At 45.8% G+C, this 19,543-nt stretch overlaps 1 long non-coding RNA gene across 1 annotated transcript; it reads right to left on the bottom strand.

The window, feature by feature from the left end:
* Window positions 1-11,565: 11,565 nt before the first annotated feature.
* Window positions 11,566-18,577, bottom strand: LOC117802222. The gene is made up of 3 exons (XR_004625287.1): window positions 18,300-18,577; window positions 12,537-12,615; window positions 11,566-12,280 (listed from the first exon to the last, which is right to left on the bottom strand). It is a non-coding gene; the product is annotated as an uncharacterized LOC117802222 (long non-coding RNA).
* Between the last annotated feature and the right edge of the window lie 966 nt (window positions 18,578-19,543).

Here is a 19,543-nt window from a genome sequence, read left to right as displayed (position 1 = left end):
TGACCAAGCCTGCATTTTAGGAAAGATAAAAGAAGCCAGAAATCAGTGAGAGCAAGCCAGGGCCTGCAACAGACTAGGTGGTCAGTGATGGGCCTGACCCCAGGGATAGTAGGGACGGACAGTCCTCTGACAAAGCTGCTCTCTCTGGTTGTAAACTCAGACAGATTTAAGTTAAGTGAAGCTGGGACTCTAAGCCCAGAGGAGTCTGAAGTCTCCTTGCACCTTTTCCTCTGCCCGTTCTCTCCTTAGCTCCCTCAATGCACACCAGAAAGAAAGCCAACCAGGCATATTGAGGGCCGAGGTAGCTAGGGCAGGAAAACACTATCTCCAAAGTCCAAAGGAGAGGGAAAAGGGAAAGAGGGGAGAGTCAAGGTTGGCCAGCAGCCCAGTCCCCCAGGAGTTGATAGAGGTCCAGAAAGAGGTGCTGGAGCCAAAAGGAGGTATATTATTTTACCAGGAGGCTTGGCCAAGAGGGAGTGTCACCTGGTCAGGGTGACCTCACATTCATGCCACATGTTGGGAAATGAGGAAACCAAGCCCAGCTTCCATGCAGGGCACTGGGGAGCTGTCACCACATTCAGCATGCACAGACCTCTTTCCCCTCCTTCCTTCAATCCTTCTTTTCTTAATGGCTTTCCCCCTGGGTCTCAAGCTGTCCAGTGATGACCATGGGTATTACTTAGGATCAAGAACAGAACTGAAGGACAGAGCAGGTCTGAATCTCTCTTGTCAGGCAGCACAGGCCCTAAGGAGCAGAGGTCATACTCATTTTCCTTATCCCCCCACCCCCACATCTCCATCCNCTGCTTCATCACAGCGGTATTGGGCCCACAAGGCAAGGAAGATGGTAAGCAGAATTTTTACCTGGGATCCATGTACTTGCCAGATTCAGCAGGGTCTCCTCAGCTTTAGGGTCTCTGAACCCCTGAAATTGGCTAAATTGTGTATGTATCTCACACAAACATTTTGAGGAGTGGCTCCATAGCTTCCTTACAACAGTTTCCCAAAGGGGCCTGCGACCCTATAAAAGGTTAAAGAACACCGATGTAGGGGAATGGGGCTGGGAGCAAAAGGGATCATCTTAGTGGGTCTGGATAGTTTGCAAGATGGGAGGAGGGTCACCCCTCTAGTGACATTTCTTCTAAGAACTCTCTCCCAGGCCTTCCCGGCCTCTCTCTCAGGCTGGTTCTGAAGGACACCCAGCGGCTTGGCCTCCTGTGCTCTCAGCCTCTAAGGTCAAGCAGCCGGGGCCCAGCCTTCTGGGCTGCAGGGACCAGAAAAGACTGTCAGGGATAAAGGGGTCAGGAAGGTGAGGAGCCTCACTCGCCACCTCTCATCACTGTTAGAGCAGACCTCTCCCTCTGTACCGGTCCTCCCCTTCCAGCACAGGGCAGATTGCTTGGCTACAGATCTGTGCTCTGAACCCCTCACTGACAGCAGCACCCTCCTTGTGGCCGCAGCAATCTATTTTGGAGAATTTCCTCTCTCTCTTTCTCTTCCCACCCCTTGAACCAATTTGTTTTCTCCTCTGCTGACTGATGCTGGCTGTAGAAGGAGGCTCCCCGGAGAAAGGCAAAGCTGCTCTGAAAGGCGCCAGCACGGAGGCCTGAGCCAGAGTCAGACCCTCCCAACAATCTGGGAGGGATGCAAAGAGTTAAGGGGAGGCTGCTTTCAACAGAAGAGAAAACCCTAGCTCCCTATAGAAAGCAGTCAGCGGCTTTCTCCATTGTTTCACCTGGCTATAGGATTTCTCTCTGAGACAAGGAATGGGCTCTAAAACTCTGGTAACTGGATCACTGGGAAGGGAGGTTTTTAAAAAACCAGCTGACAGGTGAATAATAGGAATTACCAGGCAGGCTGCCCTGAGCTTGCTGAGGTTTGTAACTCAACCCCCAGGGAGGGGTTAGATTGGAAACTGATTTATGGGTAAGGTGGGGGTATTGGTGGGGGAGTCCATACCGCTTGACCCACTTGCCCCTTAACTCCCTCTAGGAGGGATTGTGTCCAAAAGAGAGACCAGGACCCTGGAATATTTGAGTGTCCTCCCCTCGCTGGCATTGCTCTAACAGAATGAATTTATCTCTCAGAGCATCATTCCACCTGTTTGCAAAGGAACAGTTGCTCTCTTCTGAGTTGCAATATGTGTATGTGTGTGTGTGTGTGTGTGTGTGTGAGAGAGAGAGAGAGAGAGAGAAAGAGAGAGAATATACCAAATAGATTCGTTTCTGCTAATTGGGTAAGCAAGTGGAGAGACTTGATTTCCCACTCAACGAGTTCACTACTTGCTAATCACTGGTTCAGTGGGATGCAAATAGAAAAATCAGGGGCTAAAGAGAAAACATTTGGAGCCCCAGACCTGTGTGGAAAGGAAGGTGCAGAGTGAGGCTGCCATCAGAAAGCCCAGTGGAACCTAAAAGGTAAGGTGAAGTCCAGGATCCCATGACTTATGACATTTAGCACACATTCAGTTTCAGTTTTCAGTCAATGAATAAATATACATTTCCAGATTTTAAAAAATATGAATAGTTTCATGTTTCATTTAAAAAATATGAGTAGTTCAATAGTGGGAGAAAAAAACCCCACAGTGGAGGATTTCCATAAATGTCCTGTCTCCATTGTGTTTGTCACTCGGGATGTCTGACCTCTTCTCTCCAGCAGAGCCTCCTCCTAGAAGACAAAGGTGATGCTGCCAGGTCTTTGGTACTCTCAGACCACCCTCTTCCTGGCTTGGCCCCTGAACTACTCTTTGGAGACACATTTACAGGAAAACTACAAGCATGGCCCTCAGGGCAGTGTCCTCAGCTCCCCTCTCCCCCACCTCCTCCCCAGCCCAGGGTTCAACATGCCCAGCCCAGGGAAAAGAAGTAGGCTTTATCCTGCCAAGGAATGAAGAATTCCAATCAAAATACTCTCCTTTTACTCAACTTCACCCAGGACGCAGCCATTTTCCTGGGCAAAGGTACACCTGGACGTCAGTACATACTTCTCCTTGGGATTGTCAGGGAAACCTCAGAAATGCTCGGCCGAGGCTAGAGTGATCGACTGCTATCAAGGAAGCCTGCCACCAGGAAGAGCTGGAGAGTAGTCCCTCCTGGGTCTAGAGCCTCCCAGGTGTTGAATCTGGTGCTCAAGAGGATCGGGACCAAGAAAATGAGTTGAATCATCTGTTTCGCAGCCAACCCCCTAGTCCTTACTGGCCTGGAGTGGGAGAGGATCTCTACCTGGCAAAGAGGGAGGGGCTCCATCACCCAGGGGTGAGTTCATCACACATCTACTAAGCACGTGCCATGTGCTGGGCTCCACATCAAAGACTGGAGGTACAGACTTCCCTGGGGGATCCTTGAGCATATCCACACCCTTCCCCCCCCCCAACACGAACCCTCATATGCACATCTCAAAGGGAAACTGGGGACAGGAGGAAGGTCTGTCGGGAGAGCTGCAACAGGACAAGCTAAAGGTAAACAGATTTCCCAGGGAGGCTGAGCCTCCCCAGAAGTGGTCTTGCCTTCCCTGGCATGGAGGTATCCTGGAAATGTCCAAGGCCCCACTTCTTCCCTGTTCCCAAAGGTCACCCCTCATCAGGTGGAGTAGAAAGACGTCAGGAGATTTGGGTTCAGTTCCCAGCTCTGCCATCGGCAGGTGCCCTCCACCACACTAAATCTGCAGATTTAGAGGTGGCACGCCTTGTGTAAACAGGCTGGCTTGGCGGGGCTTAGCAATTTGGGGACAACACCAGCTTCTTATCCCAGTTCTGCCAGAGGTCCCTGGGTTATAATCAAAAGAACTCCCACCAGTCCAGCACAGACAGAATGCTAGACATGAGACAAAAGGCAGCTCATTTAATCCTAAACAACCCCAAGAGGGAGCTATCACCATCAGTGCCATTTTACACTCCAGGAAACTACGGTCACTTCTCCAAAGACAGGCAACCAGCAACAGCCCCATGATTTGAGGCCAATCTGTGTGACGTGCAAGCCAGTGCTCACATCCCCTACATCTACCGCCTTAAAGGCACACCCAGTCCCTTCCCCACAGACAGAATTCACTCCCCTTCCCCCATCAATAACATACTGTCCCCTGTGCCCCGAGAACAGGAAGGCCGAGCCTGAGGCAGCCGAGCGAGGTGAATTCCAGCCTCTCTCAGTTGCTACCACTCCCACCACCACCAGCACCTGCGGCAGAAGCGATTGCATCACCCCGCAGGAAGCGGTCCAGCAGCCCGGCATCAGCCCTGGGGCACATTTTCAGTTCCTACTTCTATCCTTGCTTACACTTCGCACACAGCCTTATCTTCTACCCCTGCCCTGGCCCTGTGGGTTAAGGCTAACGTGCGTGCCTGGATAAGGGGCTGTGTGGTCTGTTGCTTAGGTGGGATTTGTACGGGACCAACGGGAGCCCCTCATCTCTTCTGAATGCTGCCAGATAGGGGATGGGAGGAGAGGTCAGGCTGCAGGAGCTTTGCCAGCCAAGGAGATCAACCAATCAGAGATCCCGAAGGCTCAGAGAAAAAGCCCTCTTGGATGCAGGAGACAAGTCCCAGGCAGCTGCCATTACTCGGCACCTGCCTTTCAAGGATGAGTACCTGCGTGTCCAGGCCAAGGCACTGAAGAGCCTGCCAACACAGCCAGGATGTCTGTCGTGGTGTCTCAAGCCCATTAGACTGGCAGACACATTGCACTTGGCTTTGTTTCCCTCCTTACATTCATCATGAAATCATCTGGAACCAAGGAGAGATCCTCACCCCTGTAATTCTGCTTCTGCACATCCCGGACCTCCTGTCCCTCTCTGCCAACTTCCTTCTCCCTCTCTCCCCTGCAGCACTATTTCTTTATTTCCTTGATCTCTCTTCCTACCCTGGTTTCCTCCTACATTTGGCACCTCTGTCTGGCCTCTCTCATCCAAAGCAGCAACTGTCAGCTCAGTAAAGGGACTTAACATTCAACGTTTCAGTAGAAGTCAATCTGTGTAGAGAGGCTGCTTCCTTTAATGGTGTCATCCCCATTTGAAAATGGTTTGTTTGAGTCTGAGTAACATTTGAAATGGCTCTGTGAGTGGGGTTATCACTGTCTTCACCCAGAGAGAGAGAGAGCACTGTGCTAAACCCGTGACCGCTATATGGGTCTCTCCAGCTCTCAGATGCTCTTTGCACCACTAACCAGACTTACTCCTTGTCAGGGGTTAGGGCACCTGAAACAATGGTTGAGATAAATATCCAGTTGTTCTTTGGGGACCAGCCCGGACTGAAATTACCAATACTGGTTTACTTTGTTTAAAAAAAAGAAATGCCAAACTGCAACGTGAAACTGGGTAATGATAGGGCCAGTCAGGCTCCCAAGGCTTGAGGGTCACTAAACCTGTTCTAGATGTAATACACCTCTAAGAAATGAAGGGGGACCTCAACTCTAAGCCCTCCCCCTAAATCAGACCAGGTTATGGAGCCTATTCCAGGTTTCACAGGCTGCTAAGCATTATCTGAGGCTGCATAAACTCTTGATGGAGAAACTAAATGTCATGATCAATCCTGAACTTCACAGCTGGAGAAAAATATCAAAAATTCCCAGATGCTTCAGAGTAGAATCTGTGTTTCAATCCTAACCCCTCTCATGAAACTGACCTCTGTATAAGCCCCTGGCATAAATTCTTATTAACCTCAGGGAGAAACTATTTCCTCAGCTTATATCTGCTCTGAGACAGGGTCATAGACTATGACCTTCACTGTGCCTCTGGACTAGGGAAACTCTCAGAGGGGAGGAGAAAAAAAGAATCTTGATGTGGCTTTGAGTTTAGAATGCAGTTCTCTGAAAACCATTCTACAGTCTACCACTTTCCTTGTCTGCAGGAAGTTTTTGCTTAAATGTTTATTGCTCAAATATTCCTTGAAGGCAGAGACCTTCTGTATTCCCCTTCTTTGAGACTGAAAAAAGAGTGTGTGCCATTATCTTTGAAATGTGGTTTCTAAAAAATAATTTAGTCTCATGTTTGGGGGACGTTGTTTTATTTGATCTCTTTTGGCTCTTTGGAAATGGGCATCTCTTCCTATTTCTACAGGTCCCCAATAAGTTAAACTGAAATCATGATTACTTCTTCTCTGAAAAGAAACTATCTACTTTGCATTATTTATTGAGCACATACTGTGTGCCCCAAGCCATAATAGGAGTATTAAGGAAGCCATGAGGTATCAGACACATCTCCTGCCTACCTTCCCCACTGCCTGCCATGTAATTCACATACCATAAAATGCACCCATTTAAAGTGTACAAACTAATGGTTTTTAAAATATTTTCAGAGTCTTGTAACCATCATCACAGTTTTAGAGCATTTTCATTACCCCGAAAAGAAATCCCATACCCTTTAGCAGTCCCTCTCCATTTCCCCCCAAGCCCTTCCTAGCCCAAGTAACAAACAATCCATTTTCTATCTCTAATAGATTGCCTATTCTGGACATTTCATTTATGTGGTATGAGTCATATACTATATTTTCTTTTGTAACTGACTCCTCTCATTTAATGTTTTCCAGATTCATCCATGTGGTAGCATGTATTGGTACGTGCATTCCTCTTTGTGGGTTAATAATATTCCATCGTACGAATATACCACCTTTTGTTTATCTGTTCATTAGTTGATGGACATTTGGGTTGTTTCCATTTGGGGGCTCTTATGAGTAGTGCTGCCATGAACGTTTGTGTCTAAGTTTTCGTTTAAACACCTGTTTCCTATGCTTTTGAGTACACACCTAGGAGTGGAATTGCTGGGTGGAATGGTAACTCTATATTTAATCTTTTAAAGAATCATTGTGGGTTTGATTTGTATTTACCTAATGACAAATGCTGTTAATTATATTTTCATGGCCTTATTGGTCATTTGTATTTCTTCTTTGGAGAAATGTCTATTCAAATCCTTTGCCACTTTGCAATTAGATTATATGTCTTTTCATTGTTGAGTTGTAAGAATTCTTTATATATTTTGGATACAAGTCCCTTATCAAAATATGTGATTTGCCAATACTTTCTATTCTATTAGTTGTCTTACTTGCTGTCTTGATGATGTCATTTGCAGCACAGAAGTTTTTTAATTTTTTTTAAAGATTTTATTTATTTATTTGACAGAGAGAGAGACAGCCAGCGAGAGAGGGAACACAAGCAGGGGGAGTGGGAGAGGAAGAAGCAGGCTTCCAGCGGAGGAGCCGGATGTGGGGCTCGATCCCAGAACGCTGGGATCACGCCCTGAGCTGAAGGCAGACACTCAAGGACTGAGCCACCCAGGTGGCCCAAGAAGTTTTTAAATTTTGATGTAGTTAAGTATGTATATTCTTTTTATGTCACTTGTGCTTTTAGTGTCATATCTAAGAAACCATTACAAAAACCCAAGGTCACAAAGATTCACTCATATGCTTTCTTTTAAGAGTTTTATAGTTGGGGCGCCTGGGTGGCACAGCGGTTGGGCGTTTGTCTTCAGCTCAGGGCGTGATCCCGGCGTTGTGGGATCGAGCCCCGCATCGGGCTTCTCCGCGACGAGCCTGCTTCTTCCTCTCCCACTCCCCCTGCTTGTGTTCCCTCTCTCGCTGGCTGTCTCTATCTCTGTCGGATAAATAAATAAAATCTTTTAAAAAAAGAGTTTTATAGTTGTATCTCTTATATTTAGGCTCCATTTTAAGATAATTTTTGTGTATGGTGTAAAGAAAGGGTTCAAATTCATTCTTTTGTGTGTGAATATTCTGTGATCCCAGCACCATTTGTTGAAAAGACTATTCTTTCCCCCATTGAATAGTCTTGGCAGACTTGTTGAAAATCAATTGACCTTATGGGTGAGGGTTTATTTCCATACTCTTGATTCTGTTTCTTTCATCTATATGTCTATCCTTTACAAAGTACCACACTGTCGTGATTACTGTAGCTGTACAGTAACTTTTTTAAAAGACTTTATTTATTTATTTGATACAGAGAGGGAGGGAGAGAGAGAGCACAAGAAGGGGGAGCAGCAGAAGGAGAGGGAGAAGCAGGCTCCCCGCTGAGCAGGGAGCCTGATGTGAGCTTGATCCCAGGACTCTGGGATCATGACCTAGCCAAAGGCAGATGTTTAACCAACTGAGCCACTCAGGCACCCCTGTACAGTAAATTTTGAAAGTGGAAAGTGTGACTCCTCCGAGTTTATTCTTATTTTTCAAGATCACTTGGATATTCTTGGTTCCTTGCATTTCCATATGAATTTAAGCATCTACTTTCCAATTTCTGGGGGGGAAAAAGCCAGCTGAGGCTTTAATTGGTATTGTATTGAAACTATAAATCAATTAGGGAATATTACCATCTTAACAATATTAAGTCTTACAGTTCATGAACATGGGATGTCTTTCCATATATTATCTTCTTTAACCTCTTTCAATAACGTCTTATAGTTTTCAGTGTACACATCTTGCATATCTGTCAAAATTTATTCCTAAGTATTTTATTCTTTTTGGTGCTACTGCAGATAAAATTTTCTTAATTTCATTTTTAAATTGTTCATTGCTTGTATACTGAAACACAATTAATTTTTGTACATTGATCTTGTATTCTACAATATTGCTGCATTCATTTATAAATCTCATAGGGTTCCCCCCTTTTCTTTTTTTTTTAAGGATTCATTAGGCTTTTCTACATACAAAATCAGGTCATCTGCAAATAGACATAGTCTTACTTCTTCCTTTTTTTTTTTTAAGATTTTATTTANATTTTATTTATTTATTTGACAGAGATAGAGACAGCCAGCGAGAGAGGGAACACAAGCAGGGGGAGTGGGAGAGGAAGAAGCAGGCTCATAGCAGAGGAGCCTGATGTGGGGCTCAATCCCATAACGCCGGGATCACGCCCTGAGCCGACGGCAGACGCTTAACCGCTGTGCCACCCAGGAGCCCCTTACTTCTTCCTTTCCGATCTGTATACATTTTATTTCTTTTTCTTGCCTAACTGCCCTGTACAATGAACATTCAGTACAATGTTGCATAGAAGTGACAAACGTGAACATCCTTGTCTTATCCCTGTTCCCAGGGGAAAAGCTTTCAGTCTTTTACTATTAAGTATGACATTAGCTGTGGGGGTTTTGGAGATGTCCTTTATCAGGATGAGGTCTTTTCATAGTTTATTGAGTGTTTTTATCATGAAAACATGGATTTTGTCAAATGCTTTTTTTGTGTCTCTATTGAGATGATTATATGATTTTGTCCTTTATTTTATTACTAATGGGTATTATATTGAGTGATTTTATATGTTGAACCAATCTTGCAATCTTAGGACAAATTCCCCTTCATCCTTGTTGTGTGTTGCTGATATCAGTGTGCTGATCTTTTGTTGTTTTGTAGTCTTTTGAGGAGGTACAATTAACACAGAAGAAGGAATAGAGGACAATAATGCAAAACACTGTATAACCAAGTACGATAAGGTACAGGGAATCCGTGCTATTCATATATTATATAACAAAATAAATTATTTTTAAATAATAATTTAAATTAAATTAATATTTATGGTGCATCAACTATGTGCCAGGTATTGTGGTTTGGGGAAATAAAAGCTGCAGAGGCCAAGGGGTCTTGGTTAGCGCCCTCCCCTCCATTCTAACCAGAATCCTCAAGTCATCAAGACACCCCCCCCCCCCCCCCCCCCCCCCCCCCCCCCCCCCGCAAACACTTCTCAACTCACACCCAGGGGGGCATTGAAAAAGGAGCCAGGACTCCTTGGGGATTTAATGAGATGGCCAGACATAATGCTGTGAATCAGTTAAGAAGCCAGAATAACAGGATAAGAACAGGGCTTTGGAGTCAGACAAATGGGGATTCAGATCCCAGCATTGGCACCTACTGGTGATTTGGGAATAGTAAATTAACTTCTCTGAACTTAGTTATAGTAACTCTCAGGTGGAAATAATTACAGAACCCTCTCCACGTGGTTGTTGGGGAGTAGAAATTGCGGTAAAGTATACAAATCACCTAGTAGAGTGCTTTGGTACGTAACAGATGTTCAGCAAATCATCGCTATTACTATGTGTTCAGCGCTGTGCGACCACCACAGGATAAGGAAACAAAGTCCAGGAAGGGAATGAGAAACAGGGGCGTCTGGGTGGCTCAGTTGGTTGAGTATCTGCCTTTGGCTCAGGTCATGATCCCGGGGTCCTGGGAGGGAGCCCTGTGTGGAGCCCTGCATAGGGCCACCTGCTCCACAGGGAATCTTCTTCTCCCTCTGCCTCTCCCCCCTACTTGCTCTCGCCCTCTCTCTCTGTCTCTCTCTCTCTCTCAAATAAATGCATAAAAATATATTTTTAAAAAATGAAAAAAAATTGTCCAAATTTTCAGAATGTGCATGTCCTAGTTGGAGAATCAAACCTAGCATATACAAAATAACTGTAGCATTATAAAAATAGCATGTAACTTTCCTAAAAGTCATACTGTACAGAATATAATTGCTATAATATATGCTATTATATACAAATATATAAATGCTTGACACCACAGTGCCTGACATATAGTAAGTACTTGATAAATGGTAGTAGTTATTATTTACGTTTGCCTTCTCCTTAGGAATCTCTCTAGAACAGTGGTTTTCAAAGTGTGGTCCCTGGTCCAGCAGTTTAGCAAAGTATGAAAGTAAAATGGAAGCCAGGGTAACCTAGGACTTATATGCCATCCTATATAAGTGGTTGTACAAAATGAGGCCTCTGGAAGCAGTAGATTTTCACCCCTAACTTTGTCTGCAATTAGGGAGAATAGCCACCAGGCTCCTCAGTTGGGCTTGCTGGGAAAGCAGAAGCTTCCTCTGCGATAGGCTGTTTTAGGGAAGTAGTTAGTAGTGAAAGAAGGGTGAGGTTTAGAATCCCTAGACACAGAAATCCTGCTGTGCCCCTTGTAAATTACTTAGCTTGTTAGTTTCCCAGTTTCTTCATCTGTTTATAAAAAATGGGGATTAAACAAGATGACAAACATGCAAGTCCTTAGCATGTTGCCAACCACATAGGTGCTCAGGAAATGTTTGTTTCCCTTCCCTTTCCCAGAAAAGGGAAGGAGTGGCAGGGGTATGATCGGTCAGCTGTCCGAGTCTCCTCTGTGACCCTCCAGAGCCACCAGTGTCCCTGTGACTCAGTGTCTGTGTCTTTCAGAGCTATTACTAATTAAGAGCAGAGTAAGATTTACATGTTAAATATTTCTCTGATAATTCCCCAGTTGGGGCTGCAGCAAACTTGTGGTTTAACCCACTTTCAATTACAATCTACATTCCCAGCCCATAACTTAGAACTTCGAGTAACAGAACATAAAAGGTTATTTTAATTCTAGAATTATTAATGTAAAAAATAACATGACAGTCTTGTGATCCTGTTTCTTCACAGGGGAGACAGTGCCTCGAAGGCTGGACCCATTCCCGTGAGGGGTTGGGCTTTCTTTTGGGCTTTCATTTTTGGATTTGGGCTCACATTTCTCCATTCTCTCACAGAGTCTAGGGCTGAATTTCTAAAAGAAAGAAGAAAAGGAAGTAGAGGGAAAATGAGCTGTTTTCTTTAAAAAAGAAAATGGTCCCATCTTTTAAATGCCCCCAGCCCACATGAATGCCCCCATGAACCCCACATTCCCAGCCTGAAAATCTGAACAAAAATAACACTAGGACCACATATATTGCACTTACTTGCATACATTTGTATACACATAGAAGCAAACATACACAATGAATTAATTGGGGTGTCCAGTGGTGATTGCAATCAAACCCCATATTAAAAACTGGCCCGTGGGAAACAGGTGACATGACCACAGGGCAGACCACGCTGCTGGCTCTGCTCCGGGGAGGACCAGAATCCCAGTGCCACAGAGACCTCGTGTCCTGCCTTGATATCTCTGCCCGCCCAACTTTCTCCCTTTTTCTCTCCTCCAGATCCAGATCCAACTGCCCTTCCTTCCTCTCCCTTCAGATCCCAGAGATGCCTGGATGCAGTGACTCCCTGCTGAAAGCACAGAGTTTAGGCGGGCCTGAGCCCCACAGGATCCTCAAGAGGCAGAGAGTTCCCCAGTGTCAGGAGAGGGGGCACCCCATAGGCAGTGCCCACCCCCCAGGAGAATCTGCACGGCAGCTACAGTGGTCTGGACATGCAGGAGCAGGCCAGCAGCATGGAGCGTTGGAAGGAAATCTCCAGGGAGGCGGGCAGAGGCGCAGACTGGGGACTGTGGCGGAATCTGGCCCCGATTTACAGCACACCGTTGAAGTTTCACACTGTCCTCCCAGAGCTGCAGAGCCCTTTCTTCTCTGGCCATTGCTGATCAGTCTGGCTCCTGGAAAAAGCCAGACAGATTGTTCTAAAGTCTGGTAACATTCACCCACAACCCACAACCTCTTCTGAAGGACCAAGGGGTTTTTCCTCCTGTGACCAAAGTCATGGGCCCAAACCTCCCTCTTTACTGCCCTCCATTCCCCTGTCCTGCAAGGGGCTTCACACAGCACGTGTTTATTTGGCCCTTGTGGGAAAGACTGCTTCAGTGGGGTGTGTCTCTAAGTGATTAAGTACAATCAGTGAATAGAGTATAAAACCTGAGAAGAACAGCCACAACGAAGAGAACTCTAGGTCCATGTCCGTAATCTCTTATTTGAAATCCCAAAGCTCCAAAATCTAAAAACAAAAGCAAAACAAAACCAAAAATCGCCACGTGTATAACATATTTGGCATCAAAGCCTACTAAAATGATGTGAAGCTATTCATGATTTCTTTTCGAATGATTATTCCTACATTTTTCTGCCAAATCAGTGTTTACTTATGGAGTGCTGGCCCAGATCCTGCTGAAGGTGGTAGCAAAATACATGGCATGTGACCCACAGTATCTGGCTCTGAGGGTTCAGATAAGGGAGTGGGAACACACAGAGTACGCTATTATGGGGGAAGAATAAACTAGACCAAGGTATGAATAGCATTGCCCAGGAGACTATTTAGACTGTGCTGAGAAAGTAGGCTCTGACTCAGACCGGCTGAATTCAAATCCTAGTTCCAACATTTACCAGCTGTGTGACCTTGTAAACATTGCCCAGTCTCTCCATACCTCCTGTTAATGAACTGAATCGTTTCCACCCCCAAATTCCTATGTCGATGCCCTAACTCCCAGCACCCCACAATATGACTGTATGTAGAAAGAGGTAATTAAATTAAAATGAAGTCCTGTGGGTGGTCTCTAATCCCATCTGACCAGTGTCCCTATAAAAAGAGGGGATTAAGACATACTGAAGACACTGGGAATGCATGTGTACAAAGAAAAAGCCATCTGCAAGCCAAGGAGAGAGGCCTCAGGAGGAACCAAACTGACAGCCAGTGAGTTGTCTGACTCACACCCCGGTCTTGGACTTCCAACCTCCAAAAGCGTGAGAAAAGAAGTTTCTGTCGTCTAAGCCACTTGGTCTGTGGCATTTTGTATGGGAGCCCTAGCAGACTGACTAATACATCTCCCTTTTGTGGATGATAATAATAGAACCTAACTGTAAGGGTTGCTGTGAGGACTGAATGAGTAAGAATGTAAGAATTAAGTCCAGTGCCCGGCAGAGTAAGCACTCAATAAACATTAGCTATTACTATGTTGAAACAAAGATGTGTCACATTTACTCATTCACTTACACCAAAAAAAAAAAAAAAAAAAGGTATATGCCCAGCCCATTTCTCTTCCCCAAACTGCAGACCAAAGGCCTACTCGGCATCTCTGTTTGGATGACCAAAGGGTACTTCATACGAACCTGCCCTTCTCAGTCTTCCCCATTGCAACCAGCCACTCCATCCTTCTGGTCTCTCAGGCCGAATCTTTGGGGTCACCCTCAACTCCTCTTTTTCTCACATTTCACATCCAATTTGTCAGTAATGCCATTGGCTGTGCCTTCAAAATGTATCCAGATTTTGGCACTTCTCACTACACCACGGCTACCCCAAGCCACCATTATCTCTTCCCAGATTGTTGCAACAACTGGCCTCCCTATTTCCTCTCTTGCCCCTTATAGTCTATTCTCGTCTCAGCAGCCAGAGCAATCATGTAAACACCCATACCAGATGGTGTCATTCCCCTGCTCAAAACCATCCAATCATTTCCCATCTCACTCAAAGTAAAAGCCAAAGTCTGCAGTGGTCTACAAGAGTGAGCATAATTGACTCCGGATTACCTCTAGATTCTATCTCCTCCTCCTCTCCTCATTCACTCTGCTCCAGCCAAATCAGCCTCCTTGCTGTTCTAACCTGAACTTCAAGAAATACTAAAGGAAGTTCTTCAGGCTGAAGAGAAATTATATCAGTTGGAAACTTAGATCTACCAGAAGGAATGACGAGCCCTGGAAATGGTACATATGTGGGTAAATAGAAAAGATTATTTTCTTAATTTATTTAAGAAGACAATTGACTATTTAAACGAAGTAATAACCATGTATTATGGGATTTTTTTATATGCACAGAAGTAAAGTAGATGATAGTAATAGCCAAATGATGGGAAAAGATGAATGGAAGTATCATAAGTTTCTCACGTTTTTGTGAAGTGATATAATGTAGATCCAGAGTAGACCGTATGAAGTTAAAGAAGGACATTATAATCCTGGAGCAATCAGTAAAGATAAAATAGACATCTAGCTACAAAGTGAAAGAGGCAACGAAATGGGATACTACCAACTAACAATCCAGAGGGAATCATAAAAGGAGGAACAAAGAAACAATGAACATATGGGACCAGTAAAAATTAATAGCAAAATGGAAGACATGAACCTAACCGTATCAACAATTGCATTAAATAAAAATGGAATAAGCATGCCAAAGAAAAGACAGAACTTGTCAAGCTAGTCTAAAAAGTAAGGCATAACTAAGTTTGTCTATAAGAGATGTACTTTAAATACTGGACAAAGTAAAGGCCATGACAGTAAAAGGATGGAAAAAGAGACGGTGCGCAAATACTAATGATGGGTAAGCTGATTGTATTAATATCAAACAAAGTAGACTTCAGGACAAGGAGTATTGCCAAAGGTAAAGAGGAACATTTCATAAAGATGAAAGGATCGGGGTGCCTGGGGGGCTTGGCTCAGTCTGCCAAAGACTCTCTCTGCTCCTCCCCAGCCCTTTGTGTGCAGGCTCTCTCGCTCTCTCCCTTTCTCTCTCTCAAAAAGAAATAAACACATCTTAAAAAAAGATGAAAGTATCAATTCATCAAAAGAAATAACTCTCCTAAATGTGTATGCACCTGATAACAGAGCTTCAAAATACATGAAGCAAAAGTTGACAGAACTAAGGGGAGAAATAAACAAATCCTCAATTATAGGAGGAGATTTTAACATTTGGTAGAACTAACTGACATTTATTGATTATACCAATAGCTTTAGAAAAGACATTCTTTTCAAGTATACATGGAACATTCATCCAGATAATCTATATGCTGAGCCTCTGATATCTGGACCTGTTCAGGACTTTCGTACTTGCTGTTCCCTATCACTGGAATAATTTTCCCTTCAGCTATCCACATGGCTTATTTTCTCACAACCTTTATGTCTTTACTCAAACGTCACCATCTTAGGGGACCTTACGTGCCTATCTTATTTTATTTTGTACCTTCTCTCCAGAGCAACTCCTACTTTCCTTTTTCGTGGCCTCAAGGCCATTGTCTATCCTTGCATGCCAGCTCTGGGGTGTGCTTACTCCTCCCTGACTTGAGCCTGAGGCCCGAGACCTCTGGAAGGCCTTTGCCCAAGCACTGCAGCTTGTCAAGGGCAGTAACAAAACTGAGAGCCAGATGCCTTATCACAGCCCTTTCTATTTACTAAAAAGCCACAACTAGCGTGGAATGTGTAATGAAGGGTTCAGGTGTCACTGGGGACTTGACCATGAGTCAGCACAGCTGGAGAAAAAAGAGGAGAAGGTGGACGATGGACAGAGGCTAGGAAAGAGAGGAGAAGGAGCGACCATCTCTATAAATTATTATCATAAACACTTTTCCCTGTACTGACGTTCCCTGCCTCTGGGAGCGGTTGGCCCTCTGTGTCCCCTGTATCTCTCTCCTCCTCCACTGGCCGTCTATTAGAGGCAGAAGACAAGGTGCCTGGAGCCATACAGGTTCCCAAGGCCACATGCCAGGCCCTGTCCCCCCTGGGCAAAGGCAACTGAATATGAGGTGGGAGAAATGTGTGGAATCCACATAGTCCCCACCCTGAAGAGCTTATGGTTTAACTGGGACAATAAAACAGACCCACAAAACATGTCATTTCAAAAGTGCATTGCCTCTAGGCATCCATTCATACCCATGCGCACTTCCTGGCTCGAGCCAGCATTTAAAGAGTGCTGTGCTGGCTGCATAGCATAGTGCTGCTCAAACCTTACTGAATCGCCCACACTTCTTACTAAGATGCAAACCACACTCTGATTAGCAAGGCTGTGGAGGATTCAAAGATGAAAAACACAAGGCTCCTACCCTCACTTTACCGAAAATCCAGACACTACAGCATGAGAGACGGGGGAAGAAGTGCCGTAATAGAGGACAGCAGAGCAATGATTTCATTGGTTTCAATCAAAAAGTGAAAGATTATGGTAGATCTCAAACCTCAAGCCACTAGACAGATTTAATGTCTAAGGACATTTGGCAAGAAAGAGAGCTGGGGGTACTATAAACTCAGAGGAGCATGGATGAAACCAACTTCGGCATGACCCAGGTGAGTAAGCTGTTGGGACCCTCACTTCTGTCCACTCTGATGGAAATTGCTGGAGGGGAAGAGACCACCATCGTGGCAGGGCCAGTGTGGAGGTTTTCCCATAGGTAGAGAAGGCCCAGGATTGGCCATGGGGAGCTTCCGGGCAGTGAGTTCATCAGGAGGCGGTGTATGAGGACCCAGGAGGGGACCCTTCTTGTAAAGGGTGATGCAAGCAGAGAGGACAGGCAGCCAGCGAGAGTATCACTCCTCATGGGTTGGTCTTGAATTCTTGTCATTTCTAAGCATGGAGCCCTACTTGCTTCTTTCAAATTGGGCCTGTTTCGAGGGGCGCAGATTTTGGTACAACCTTAAATTTAATACCCGCCGTGGCGATGTGGGGCTAAGTCTGCTGTCAGGCTCATCACTCAGGCTCCTCCGTGCAGGGCAGGAACCAGCATAGAATCATGGGATTTTTAGAGCTAGAAGTTCCTTCCTCAGGCCCGATACCTTCCCTTTAACACCAAAGTCACAACTAGGCCAGGTACTTTCTGGAATAGCCCATGGTTCTTCCCTTCCCCTGGAGCTGAGATTCCCATGAAGATGGCTCCACAGTTCCCATAGACTCCTCCCTGGGCCCCTCAGCAAAGCATGAGGAATGAAGAGAAAAGAGGCCTGTCCTCCGCCTGGGGTGGAGGGTCAGTGGGGAGGAGGGCTGGCTTGTCAGCTTTGGAGCCATCATCAGGGGCCAGTTGGCAGGACGGCCTGCTTGGTGATTCAGCCCAAGAGGCAGAACGAGAAGGAAGGCCCACCACTTGGCTGCTGGCAACAGTGGCAGTTAACCTTGACCGTTAACACGGCAGGATGGAGGGCCAGCGGGAGGGGGGTATGATTGGTACCATGCCCAAAGTTAGGAAGGCACGTGTCCAGATTAGCCTAGGACGGTCCAGCACACAACATATGACTGCTATGCAAGCAAAATTATTCAAAGTACCCCCTTTTACTACCCATCACTACTCCTGTTTCAGACAGTAATTTCTGGGGTCACCGGGTATAGCTCCTAGTCTCTGACAGAAAAGGCTGAAGGGTGGGGTTCCTGAGCTCCTGCCCTGGCCCCATGGGGCTCTCGTTCTCTGCCCCTGCTCCCCCCTGATTGTTCCGGACACACCTCTAGTACCCAGCACCAGAAGGAGTAGGGGTCTGGGCTCGGGACTCTGTGGGAAGCCTGGGAAGGTCAGCCTGGCCTCCAGGCAGCTCCAGAAGGGTGGAGAGAGGGCCAGAAAGCACTCTGGGGCTGATCCAAGGTGGAAGACAACACCAACCCCCAGTCAGGCCTGTCCCAAAGCAGACTCAAAGCCAGTTGCCGGGGAGGAGCCAGGCTTGGGACAGGGCACACACTCCCTGGAGAGTTGCAGCATGGTATTAGACTTTCAGCTCCTGGGAGGGCCAGGGAGACAGCAGGGACTGTATAGTGGAGAAACCAGGAAGCCAGGACACTACACCAAAGCAAGGTAATTCATTCATGATAATTAAAACTACAGTCACACTACTCACTCACTGCTAATATCATTGCTGGTTGACTTCTTATATGTGGGGACTGGCTCCAGCACAATTCAGCTACCGTCCTCTGAGGATGTCACATTCCAAGGAACGACATACCAGACTTACCTTCCTGTGGGTCCCAGTGTGGACATTTGCCTCTGAAGGAGCCACATTTTCCTCCTTCCATGGTGGCTGATGGGGACCCTGATTCAACTCTCTCCTCCCTTTCTCCACTATCACATGCTGTTCCCCAAGGTAGGAGGCAAACTCCATCCAAGCCCCAAATGTTCCTGGAGCCCAGGTGTCCAGAAGGTTCCTGGGCCTCAGGGGGGGACCTCTCTACAGCAAGTGTGGTGGAGCTGGAGCTAACGGGATGAGGGTTAGCTAAGGGGATGAGGCCTGGGGCTGCTGTCTCTGCTCTGCTGAAGGGCCTTTACTCTAATTCCTGGCAAATAATTAACAAGAGGGCCGAGCAGCCGAGCACTCTGAGGCCCCTGCTCCTGAGAACTCTGTGGAGCAGAGCCACCATGCCTACCCCCAGGCAGTCATTTCAGAGAGCAATACCCTCTATCTTCTTCCAGCCATGCTTATTTTGAATATCCGTCACCCACAACCAAACTTAATCCCGACTGATAGACGTGTGTTAAGACTTCTTGGTCACACTCCACTTATTTCCAAAAATAATTTGAGACAACTTATGGTCAATGACAAATAAATGATAGAAGCATGCAAGCAAGAATAAAGAAATCAGAGGCATATCATAAAAACACAGTGACAGGGTTTTTTTGTTTTTTTTTTGTTTTTGTTTGTTTATTTTTGCTGCATGCAACATTTCGCATCTAACTTCCCGGCAGCCAAGTCAAATAAGGGCCACCTGGTGACTTAGTGTACCTCTCGTTATCATTGTGGGGGGTCAGGAGAAGAAGGCTCTACCAGGGCTACCCCTGGCAGGTTACAAAGCCAACTCTCTGTTTTCGATAGCATTATCCCACAACAAGGAAGTAAATCGCAAACCCGCATTGGAGGGGCGCCTGGCTGGCTCAGTCAGTAAGTAGAGCACGTGACTCTTGATTTCCGGTTGTGAGTTTGAGCCCCACGTTGGGTGCAGAGATTACTTAAAACTAAAATCTTGGGGCACCTGGGTGACTCAGTCGGTTAAGTGTCTGACTCTTGCTTTCGGCTCAGGTCATGATCTCAGGGTTCTGGGATGAAGCCACGTCAGTCTCTGCCCTCAACGGGGAGTCTGCTTTCCCTCTCCGTCTCCCTCTTCCTCTTCCCCTGCTCACACACACTCTCTTTCTCAAATAAATAAATAAATCTTTAAAAAATAAAATAAAATAAAATCTTGGAAACAAAACAGAGGATCATAG

Source organism: Ailuropoda melanoleuca, chromosome 5 (genome assembly GCF_002007445.2).
Source record: "Ailuropoda melanoleuca isolate Jingjing chromosome 5, ASM200744v2, whole genome shotgun sequence".
In the NCBI taxonomy this organism is placed as follows: Eukaryota; Metazoa; Chordata; class Mammalia; order Carnivora; family Ursidae; genus Ailuropoda; species Ailuropoda melanoleuca.
Note: the sequence above shows the minus strand (reverse complement) of the source record. Positions and strands in the feature narration are given on the sequence as shown.